This window comes from Strix aluco, chromosome 15, assembly GCF_031877795.1.
Source record: "Strix aluco isolate bStrAlu1 chromosome 15, bStrAlu1.hap1, whole genome shotgun sequence".
In the NCBI taxonomy this organism is placed as follows: Eukaryota; Metazoa; Chordata; class Aves; order Strigiformes; family Strigidae; genus Strix; species Strix aluco.
Window position 1 is genome coordinate 3,948,093 of NC_133945.1, and position 11,393 is coordinate 3,959,485.

Genomic DNA, 11,393 nt, shown 5'->3' on the forward strand with positions numbered 1-11,393 from the left:
CCTCTGAGCACAGCTGCACGGCCCCCGCTTCCTTCCTCTCCACAGACCTCTGGTTTGCATCCACCGCTCCAAGCCCAGCACGGTTTTAACCTCAACCTCTCCTCCACCAATGCTGGCTCCACAGCAATGCCTGCATGCTTCAGGACAAGCAAAACCAATAAGCAACTTGTACCCCTCCCTGGGGTCCTCCTCAGCAGTGCTACCACAGACAGCAAGAAGCTTCCAGGGGCTCTTCAGGGTCAGTGGGACTGATCAAGACCAGAGCTGAGCAGTCCTGGTGAGAACGGGCAAGGCAGGAACCATCACCAGCCCAGGCTCAAGCCCAGGGATGGGCAGCAGCATCATTGCCACTCTCTGCTCCAGGATCAGAAATTTCCCAGAGCATCAGGCAGAGGCACATTTGCACGCAAGCCCCCTTGTTCACAGCACCCAACAAACATGGGACAGCATCAGCACGCTGGGGTGGCAAAGCACAGCCGGCCAGGGAGGGAAAACACCTGGGACATCTGCAAAAACCCTCGAATATTTTGGAAAGGGATACTCTGAATCCTTCCGTTATATTTTTCTGTGAGACATAGCAAAAAGGTCCTTGAAATAATTTTATTTCAAGCTTTTTGAAGGACCGGATTGCCAGATGCTCCAGTAGAAGTTTCTAGGCAGAGAGACACTCCCCACCACCATCCCCAGCAAGCAGGCTGGTAGCACATTCCTGAGGCTTCCTCTGACCCTGGCTAGGGCTCAGCAAGGACAATTAACACAAATATATTTTGAACAAAATTAGCGTTTTGCTTTCAGGCTCACCTGGTAGCCTTTACCAGGCCTGCTCTGCCAACCTAGAGCTAACGAACCCCATCAATGAAAGCAGCACCACTGATTTTGAGAGGCTGTGGCTCAGCGCAGAAATCTTAACACACACCTGCCCCCTCGCACAGGCCAGCACTGCAGGCCAAAATTGTTCTTCAGACCATGTTTTTATCCTCAAAACACTCCCCAAGTTTCAGCCAGGCTGCTCTCTTTGAGCAGGCACATTTCGCTCTCAAGAAGATACATTCCCACATCTACTGGTTGTTTAATATTGCCTTGGGAGCCGTAGGCACGGCTGCCCAGGGCGGCTGCATCGCGCAGACCGACAGGCAGGGCTGAGCGCGCCGAGAGCGGATCTTCTGCAGGAACAGCGGGGCTATCGACATGCGCTTGGGATGCTCCTTAAGAGCGGAAGGGGGACAATTTCAATCAACTCAGTGGCCCACGGACCACAGCATCATGCAGTGTTTGTTGCTTGTTGTTTGGGGTTTTTTAATTTTTAGGTTTTATAAGCTTTAACAGCTCTATTTTCCCCTTAATTGGTGCAATTGTTTTTAACCCTGCTCCTGGAACCACGTTGCTATGGTTACCCCACACAAGCCTCAGCGAGCGAGGTGTATTTTTAGAAATGCCAAAATACACGCTTCTAACAGAGCTTTTCTGTACAGAGCTCTCCTTGTTCCATGACACAGGAATTAAGGGCATTCAATGGAATTAAAACGTGGGAAATTCAAAACCGATTAGAGGAGAGGCCCATGATGCAGCTGGAGCGCAGTCCAGGATGCTGCAGGGGCTTCCCTCCACTGCGTGAGGGCAGGTCCAGGGCACGGCTGAGGCTACAGCCTCACCAGGACCACAGGACATGGTGGGACAGACAAGATGACCGCGTGCTGCGATGGATGGACATGGGCTCTGTGGGACAGTGAGGAGGAGGAGTTGCTTGGAGTGCATTAGGCTGTGCCTTTGGACAGCCAATGAACCAGCTGAGAGCTTCAGGCTCAGGGCTGGGGGACAGATCAACACAGGCAGCATTGCGGTAGGTGTCTGCAACAAAGCACCTGATCTGGACAAAGTATTGAGACCTTCAGACAACTGGAAGAAGCCTCGTGTTTGCAGATCCCGATCCTCACAGGGGACTTGAACAACCCCAATATCTGCTGAAGGAACATCACAGCAGAGCTCAAGCAAGCCAGGTGGTTTCTGGAGAGCCCTGATGACAGCTTCCTGACACAGGAGAGCAAGGGGCCAGTGAGAGGAGATGCTCTGCTGGGCCTAGTACTTACAAACAAGGAAGAACTGGTCAGGGATGTGAAGGTCATGAGCAACCTTGGCTGCAGTTGCCATGAGATGGTGGAGTTCAGGTTTCCAAGAGGGATGAACAGGACAACTAGCCTGCAGATCACAGCCCTGGGCTCCAGGAGAGCAGACTGGCCTGTTCAGTGACTGGCTTGTGTCCCACAGGACACAGTCTTGGGGAGAAGGAAGAGTCCAGGAGACCCAGTTGGCTGTCATGGATCATGTTCTCCAAGCTCAAGAACAGTCCATCTCCACTTCCTAGAAACCAAGCAGTGGTGGCAGGGGGCCTGCACAGATGAGCAAGGAGCTCCTCGCTTATCTCAGACATTAAAAGAAAGTACACAAGGGTGGGAGCAAGAGCAGGTGACCCAGAAGGAGTATCAAGTCACTGAGTCTGTCTCAGGTGGTTGTGCTGCCATTCAGAAGAATCTTGACAGACTGGAGAAATGGGCCAACGGGAATCCCACAGAGTTCATGAAGGAGAAACATCAAGTCTTGCAGCTGTCCCTGCCCTGCACCCACACCAGTGCTCCTGAGCCCAGGGACTAGACCACCAAAAATGCCACCTTACAACACCACTATGCAGCTTTTCATCTGTCCAGCTTCTTGTACTGATTCACCACAGGAGGAGAATCTGAACAAAGGTATGGGGAGAAGCAGGAGGGCTACCACAGATAGCAGCTCAGCAATCACAGCCTCACTCTGTCAGGAGCTTTCACAACACAAACAGCAGCAGAGGAGCAGGTCCACACAGCAGTCAGAGCTCTGAAGCTAGATTTGCATCCTACAGACATGGCATCAGCTGCAGAAACTCATATTTGAGCATTTCTTCCCACTGGTTCTTATTTAGGGAAGAGTCCATTAGATTGTCATCTCCAACACCTCAGGCAAGTGGTGGTGGAAGCACACCCAGCAAGCCTCGTGTGTACTCTGGATGAGTGATACTTCACTGTTTATGACCAGTTAGACAGGCAAACCCTAAGGTGCAGAGATCACAGCCCTCAAACCGCCTCAGTTCCAATAACCCTGGAACTCTTCCAAGAGACAGACACTACCCAACATTAGTTCCCTCAGTTTCAGGGGGAAAAATACATCTGAACCAAGACAGAAGAAAATACTAGGAAGGAAAGGGAAAAAACAGCAAGAATTAGCAGTGCTGAAGTCAGCAAGTGGATTAAGGGGAGGGAAAGGTGGGGGCTCCAGCATGAACTTGTCCTTTTGCAGAAAATCTCTCACAGCAGAGGACAACTTCAGTATAAGCTGCTGAGCCGCATGCATTCAAAAAGCCCAACCCAGGCTCTTGCGAGGACCCATCAAGGAGAAGGGAGAGCACAACAAAATGGAGCCCATAGTGCTGGCAAGAGCTGTTTCCCTTACGAACTCCACGGTGCTGCAGCTCTGCTATCCCTCCACCACACTCCCAGGGAGCTGCCGGGCAGACGCTGGAGAAGAACCACTCGCCTCCAGCATGTGTGGGATGGCCAGCATCAGCCTGACTTGTGATCAGAAGCTACACTCTGACTCAGTTAACAGGTACGGGTTTACAAGAGAGACCAAGGGCGTGGTAGGTCCCACTGTCTTACAGCCCACCCTGTGTTCCCCTGAGCGAGGCACAGGAGAATGTGCCTGCTGCTGCCCATCACAGCTCTTCTCTTGCTATGCAGCAGCTGGATATGCAGAAGGCACATGCACAGCCATCACACCTGTAAGGAAAAGCACGGCCTGCTGACAATCACTGCTTCGGAGCCAAGTCACCACCACAGCAGTGGCTCTCAGTACCCTGTCCGCTCGAGCTGCGTTCCGCCCTGTCCATCCATCCTGGCCACCACAGGTTGCCTTTTCAGGAACACACCACTGATATCAGAAAAAAAAAAAACAAACAAACAAAGAAAAGATACTAGAGGTGCAAATACCTAGGAGGACATTTTCTATTTTAGAGAGCAGATGCATTTGACAGTTCCTGGGGTCTTGACAATTTACATAGACAAAAGAAAGGAAGAGTTTGGAGAGACACCTAGCATGCTGCATGCCAAATGGGATTGTAAAAATGAAGACAGCAGCAGAGTCCAAAGATGTTCCTGCTGCTAATGGTTCTCTGAACACCCCTACGCACAGCTCTTTACAGAGGAGCCATGCTACGGACCATGATCATTCCCGGCTGAAGCTGCGTTCTGCCAGCATCACTCCAGGGGCACTGTGCATCTCGAAAGATGCCTTCCCAAAATAATCTTCACAATTCATTGCAGAGTCAGAGAAGTCTGCCAGCAGCTATACTCATGCTGTCCCATCTCTTTCATAAGGACATGAGTAATTATTGAGCACTCTAGCTTCTAAAACCGATTAGAGCAAAACAAACTAATTTTGTTAAAAGGCAATGATCTGACCTCGTTAATGACATGAGTAACTTGCTAACAATATTTTTCTCTTACACAGTGATGTCTTTCATTAGATCTCAAGCTGGTTTATAAAGGAGCTCAGCACATTCCTACAAACCCATTTTGCAAAGGAGGAAACCCAAGCCAGCGTCTGCATATCCAGAGTGCTGCTCCCTGGGAAGCAATCTGCATCCAATGCTGGAAGCATGGAGAAACACCACCCGGCCCAGCCAGAAACAATAGCCCCAGGTGCCAGTGTGCAGAGCAACCTTCCCCCCTGCCTCTTCAAAGCAGGCGCCAGGACAAGCGGGTACGCCCCAGCCAAGGCAGATCTCTGCCAGACCTGCACAGCAGGTTTCCTCCTCCTTAATAACAAACCCACGACTCATCTCTTCTTTTTGAATGAAGAGAAGGACTTTGGACATCCAGACTCACTGCAAAGCCTCACAGCAGTTAGAGATTTTGTTACCCTGTGACATTTCACACCATAGGTATTAAACCCAAGAAACACACTGCTGAGCTGACCAGCAGCTCCCTAAAACTCTCTCCCACCTCCCCTCTTAACAGCTGCCCTCGAGTCAGTCCCGATCTCCTACATGAGGGACCAGCACATCCTTCCTAATTACTTCTATGAAGAGCCACCTCCCCAGATGATGTTTTGCCCTTTGGGAGGATTAGTGTATTTAGCATGGTAATCTCACCTCTGCTGCAGCGTAATGCGCAGACACTGCCGGGAGTCCCAAACAGGGGTACACCCGTATTCACTCAGCACGTATCAGCTTCAGAGCCTGGGAAACGAGCTGCCCCAGCAAGAGCATCTCTTCTCACACCTGGGAAGGAGAAGATACAGTCTGTCAGGTTTCAAGGATGAAGCAGAGAGAAGACCCTCCCCCTGAATGACACCCTAAGGACTCGGAGATGGATCCTGCTGCTCAACAGGGAGAGGGGCTGGGACCCCGGTGGGTAGCAGCAGGCAGATTAGGAAGCAGGCCGTGGCACAGGGGGGTTTAAACACTCCTCGTTCAGCATCACCTGCGGCCAGTGCCTGATTTAATCCACCCAGCACCACTAAATCATCTGCTCATGGGGATGTGTACCACCAGCTACGGCACAGTCACAACTCAGCTCCTGCTTCAAGGCCAAGCCGAGGTTTTCCTCTGCGCTTGCAACAGGCAGGACAAAAAGACCTCAAGATACTGCTCCCACATAACCCACCCCCTTTCCCTTTAGCCTGCGGCCAAAAACCTCACAGCACTTGCTAATCACTAATTAACAAGGTCTGACAGCTCTGCTCTTGGGGACCTAGGAAAAACAGTTCTTCCCATCTCACAGATGAGGAGAAACCTGCACAAAAGGAGGAGAAAAACTCTGTGGTCCTGTGGAGCTCAGTCACTCCAGGCAGATCCCTGGCCACCTGCAAACACACACGACACTGCAGGGCTGCGTCTAACAGGGCAGCTGACTGCCTGCATCTGCGGTCAGGTGAGGGGGATTTTTTTGTGTGCATGAGCCTTACAGTCCCCAACCGAGCCTGATATACAGGTTCATAAGCAGTACAGATATACTCAGCTTATGACCCAAAAAGGACCCCTTTAAGGAAGACATTGGTCCAATTTCCCCTCTGCACTGTTGAAAAGGGATGTTTCTGAATCAAAATAGCAGAGAAAAGAACAGGCCCAATCTGAGAAGCTCGAGAAAAGCCAGAGGACAACTGCACTCTTCCCAATTTAATGACACATCAATGTATGGCAAAGAGGGGAACGTGCAAGTGAAAGATGCAGAACAAATATCTCAGAGGGTCTTCTGGGGTCTCTTGTCCATATGTGCACACTCCTAGCACTCTACAAAACACTAAATACAAGACAGGCAGCTGCCCTGCCTGACTCTTACCACTTGCATGCTCACACGAGTGGGCAGCTCTCCTGATGGCACTTTGGGTGCTCAGAGGGGCAGAGTCGTCCTCTGCTGCAGCCGAGTCTGCTGCACCGCACAAGCACTAAACACCTTGAGGTGATGTTGTCCCCAGATACGTTCTGCAAATAAAAAAAAGAGAACAGGGTTTTATACTGTGTACATTACATCACACATCCCCAAAACCAGGCTGGGTGCTGGCACCACAGTGACTCGCAGGCACACTCAGGGTGTTCATTTAGGTGCTCTGTAACCCACGGCAGCTGCAGGGGGAACAGGGACAAGTTCTTAGGAGGACAGGGAGGTTGCTGCCTCTCATTTGGGAGAGGAGGCTTACAAACACTAACCCCAAAGCACCCAGAACAGGGACAGCACAGACACTACACCCCCAGGAAGGTAAAGGAAGAAATGACAGCTCAGTGCCAGCTCTATCGCTGCGCACAGAGCCACGCTGCATCCGCCAGCACGCTGTTCAGCACAGCAGGACCAGACCCCAGTGGGCAGTGGAAAGGAGCCCCAGGGGCTAAGGGGCTCAGGTTCAAACAGCCCTCAGCCTCCATCACTCTAGCATTTCATTTCTTCCCTCAAGCTACTTTCAGTGACTACCAAAACACTTCCGTAAGTCTGGAAGCCCTTGTGCCTTGGTGTCTCTTCATGAGCTTCACAGCCATCAAAAGAAAACAATTGTTCTAAACTCTCCTGGTTCCCCTTTCCAGCTCCGCTGTCATGTGAACACAGACTCTCTGAAGCAGAGGATGTCAGCCTGGGACCCAAGCCTTGTTTCACACTAAATGAGCTCTGTTAGACACCCAAAAAAAGATCACATCGGTCATTCTGCTTCAGAGCTAGAACTCACCATTTCTCAGCATGGAAAATTACATTTCCTACATGTAGCTAACACATGAAAAGCTTTCAAAGGTCAAAAAAAATGAAACCATCAATTTATCACAAAAAGTAACTTCCTACTAAAGCTTTTGAAAGCCTGGGCTCTCTAGTGCAAACACTCCACCTAGAGCAAGCTGTGCCAGACCTGCTCACCCAGGGCTGTGAGCACCAGCGGTGACGTCAGCCATCACTCCGAAGGGGACCCAAGCACAAGACCATCTGTGGTAAAGTCCCCTCTGCCTGTGCAGGGGGTCTTGGCAGAGCAGACCCTCAGTCCCCAGAGCAGGGGGGGCTGTGCTTTTGCACTGCCTTTCCCACAGGCACCATCCTGGAGTGAGGTCACCCATGAGGTGATCCCAGTTGGCCGCATCCTGTCCCCTGTCCTCAGTGACAACACGTGGCTAAGGAAGGCACGGCTTGAACAGCATCAGAGCACCCAGACACGATGCCAACCCCTCCTTCAGGGAGGGAGAGGAGCAGCAAGGGAGTCAGATGGCCCCGGCCACAGAGGTCCCTCTCCCAACCTGCCCAGGAACCGAAAGGGAGCAGAGACCACAGTAACTGGTTCCACCTGAGCAACAGCATCCAGCCCACCCTGTAACTCTGCCCAGGACAATTCAGTACCACTGAAATGGCACTGCCGTCCCCCAGCTCTGTGCTCATTCTCCAGCTACGTGGCCTTTCTTCATACTTTTTTGCACACCCAAAACACCAAGCAGTGCCCTGGCTCTCAGTGGGAGGGCATGGTTTGGCCCCAATGAGACACAGATAACTGTATGCTTTTGAGACAACCACATAAATTAGCAGGAGGCTCCAGCAGCATTTGCTGAGCAGACAGGCACAGGGATGCAGGAAAGCAGCAGCAGGGTCAGGCCCAGGAGCTGGCACTTGTCCCTTTCTGCTTTAGGGCCTGCAGCCCCCATCAAAAAGGCTGTGGCATTTTACACAGCCTCAGCAGGATACAGCATCGCTCACCTGCCACAGCTGACCACAGAGATGGCATTAACATCTCAACGTTAAAGCAGGGAAAGTCTTGAAGCAAGTCAGAAGGGAAGAGCAAGAACAGCCTGGAGAGGATACAGGCTGTAAGGAGGAGAAACTCCACCCCAAGCTGAGCACAACCCTGGCCCTCGCTGCTGCAGACACTGAGCTCAGTCTGGGGCTGGTGAAGCAGCCAACACACGTTTCTCCTGTGGGGAGAGACACAAGCTCCCCCAAGCAGCAGCGGTGGCTGTGCCCCCAGCACTGCGGCAGCCAGAGAGCAGCCAGGCACTGCCAGCGGTGCAACAAAGGGCATCCCCATGGCCTCGCCAGCTCCCGCCGCCGGGAGCCAGGACGGACGGGGCTCTCAGTTACGCTCTGGCTCAGCTCCCCACCACAAGCGACATCCCCTGCAGTTATACTTCCAAGTGCTGCCCGGGATTCCCCAGCCACGCTGCTGCTGGCTCCAGACACATGGTCCTCTGCCCCAGCCCTGCAGGGCTCCCCTGCAATTCCCAACACTAAAGATGCTGCGAAGTGTAACGCAGTTATAGATGCTTGCAACCTAAATGAGAATTACTGTGGCTGAGCTCTGCACAAATGATAATCATTCATCCTCTTAAAAAAATTAAATCCTTAAAGCTAACAAGAAGAGTGTTTGCTCTCAAGTGTTAACTGGCTGGAGGAAAAGAGCTGATAATTAAAAGCCCCATTGCGATAATGACTGCCACACCGAGGATAACATCTCACACCTTTCTGACCACTGTTTCAATTATCCAACACAATATGTTGTCACCGAGTTCTCACCCAGACGAACATCAAAACCGTAACTTATTCCCCCCTAACATCACAGCAGATGTCACTTTGAGAAAGTTATGACAGCTCCTTGCACTGCACAGGGCAGGAGATGCCTCACCCTGAGAAGCTGTTCTCCAGGAAGAGACACCAAGATTACATCACTTTCCTCGCAGAGGCTCTGGCTCTTCTGCAGCGTGGAGCAACCTCACCAACAGCATTTGCCTTCCCTGCACCCGAAAAAAACATCCGAGATTGACACGGCTCCAGTGTTCAAAAGGGCTGTAGGTGTCCTGGGTCTGGGAAACACCTGAACGCTGTTGTTAGCATCAAAATAGATGTAGATTTTTGCTTGCAGAAGGGGAGAAGATGGGACATAAGCTAATTCATGCAACTATTATGAGAAATATCAAGTTTTCCTAACTTTAGATGAGACAAGCAACTTTAAATATATCAACCAAAACCACCTTTGGTGGAGTGAAGGTTGCAAAGGTTCGCTCTCAGGTCACCAGGACAGGCTGGGATAGGAAGTTTCCCACCTAACAGCACTGCCTTTCAGGGAAGAAAAGCAGCTACTCAGCAAGTCCTAAACTCTTCAAAATGCAGAACGACTTCCAGGGACCACACGGGAGTTCTCAGTACTGCAATTAATTCAGGCAAGTAAAGCAAAACAGCTGCACCCCAGAGGATGATACCATCAGGGGAAGCCCAGGTTTAAGATGTACAAAGCAACTTTCCTCGGTTTTAATTATCTCTAGGGTTACTGTTTGACGGGTAAAATATTTACAATAAAGAAGAAAGACAAATAGCTCCCTCCCTATTTTACTGCTGCAATTGTCAGTTGAGAGCAAGAAAAAGTACCTGTAGGGGAAAGATAGCAAGGATAAGCGAGCTGCTCCCGAGCACCACACTTTGCGTCCCCTTTTCAAGGGGAACACACACAGCAAAGCTGAGCGCGAGACTGACACAACTGGTCCTTCACTTGTACACTTTTTGGGGGAGAAAACATGCATCCAGCCAACCCAAGGACAGGCCCCATGTTGCTCATCCCCATGTTTAAGCACCCTGTTGACTCCTGGCCCAAAGGAATCAATGACCAGGACTCGCCTCCTCAGTCTTTTTTTTTCTTTAAAAAGACACTTAAATTCTTGCTCGCATTCAAGAATAAGCTTTTCAAGTAAGCACATCTAGACTGTACTCTTAGGAGAGCCATTTCTGCTGGTTTGGCCGGTTGAATTTCAATGCCACCTATAGGAGAAGTTTCCCTGTCCCCCCATTTGCAGACAAACCTGAGGAAAACCAACTTTCAGCAACAGAAGACGAAAATAATCTCCAGGGGGATGAGGCAGAGCTCAGAGCTGCTCTGCACTGTGACGACCCATGGCTGCAGGAGCCAGGACACCAGCCGGCAGGCAGGGAAGAAAACAGCCCGCTGCTAGCATCATCACTTCACTGGATATCACATTTTCTATGGAAATCTCCTCAAAACGAAAGAAAAAAAAGCCCTAGTGATGCAATTAACCTGCCAGATGAGGAAGCCTGAGGGCACACAGCAATGCGCCGGGATTACTGCAGGACAATCGTTCAAAAAAGCAAATCTCTGAAATCAACGCAGCCACAGAGACAACGAAATCTCCTTTAAAAGTGAAGATCTGGTAAGAAAAAAAGGCGCCTGCGCCCGCCCCTCACCGCGCTGCCAAGGCGGCCGGGGCAGCACTGCCCGGCAGGCTCTTTTCACACGAAAGGACTGAAATCGAAGAGCAAAACAGCATTGCAAGAGCATGAAGTAATCCCACCCCTGCAGTTAGTGTTTTCCTATCCAATTAGCTACTCCAAGTGTAAGGGGAAAAAGAGAAGGGAAAAAAAAAAAAAAAAAAAAGCGTGCTGCAAAGCCAGGAGATGTTTTGCAACTCCCGGGCTCCTGCAGCAGAGCCCTGCGCTCCCACCGGCCACGGGCGAGGGGGGAACCCCTGGAGGTGGGGGGGGGGGGGGGGGGAAGGGCAGAGGGGGGAAGGAAGAAGGGGGAATAAGGAGGTGGGGGGGGAAGGGAGGGAGAAGAGGTGGGGGAGAAGAGGGGGGAAGCTCCCCACCACAACCCGCTCACTTGCTCCGCCGTCCCTCGGGCCCTCCCCGCGGCGCAGCCGACCCGCACACCGGGGGGGCGGCCGGGGACCCCCGGCGCGACTCCGCTACCGCCGGCGGCGGAGGGCAGCGGGCTCCGGCCGTGGCCCGGGGCGGGCGGCGGGGGTGGAGGGGCAGCACCGGGAGCCACCCCCACCCCCCGGACAGCCCAGCCCGCCCCGCCCCGCCCCGGGATGCTCGGCCGCAGGGAGGGCCGGGGGGGGA

General features: G+C 51.9%; 1 protein-coding gene across 1 annotated transcript in view; it reads right to left on the reverse strand.

Moving 5' to 3' along the window:
* LOC141930292 (ankyrin repeat and fibronectin type-III domain-containing protein 1-like) overlaps positions 1–11,191 on the reverse strand; it is a 261,254-nt gene extending 250,063 nt beyond the window's left edge. The window contains exons 1-3 of the mRNA XM_074840948.1: positions 11,152–11,191; positions 6,366–6,508; positions 5,177–5,305 (exon numbers count right to left, since the gene is read on the reverse strand). The gene's annotated coding sequence lies outside the window, so the exon portion shown is untranslated. The remainder of the gene's footprint in view (positions 1–5,176; positions 5,306–6,365; positions 6,509–11,151) is intronic.
* Positions 11,192–11,393: the final 202 nt, after the last annotated feature.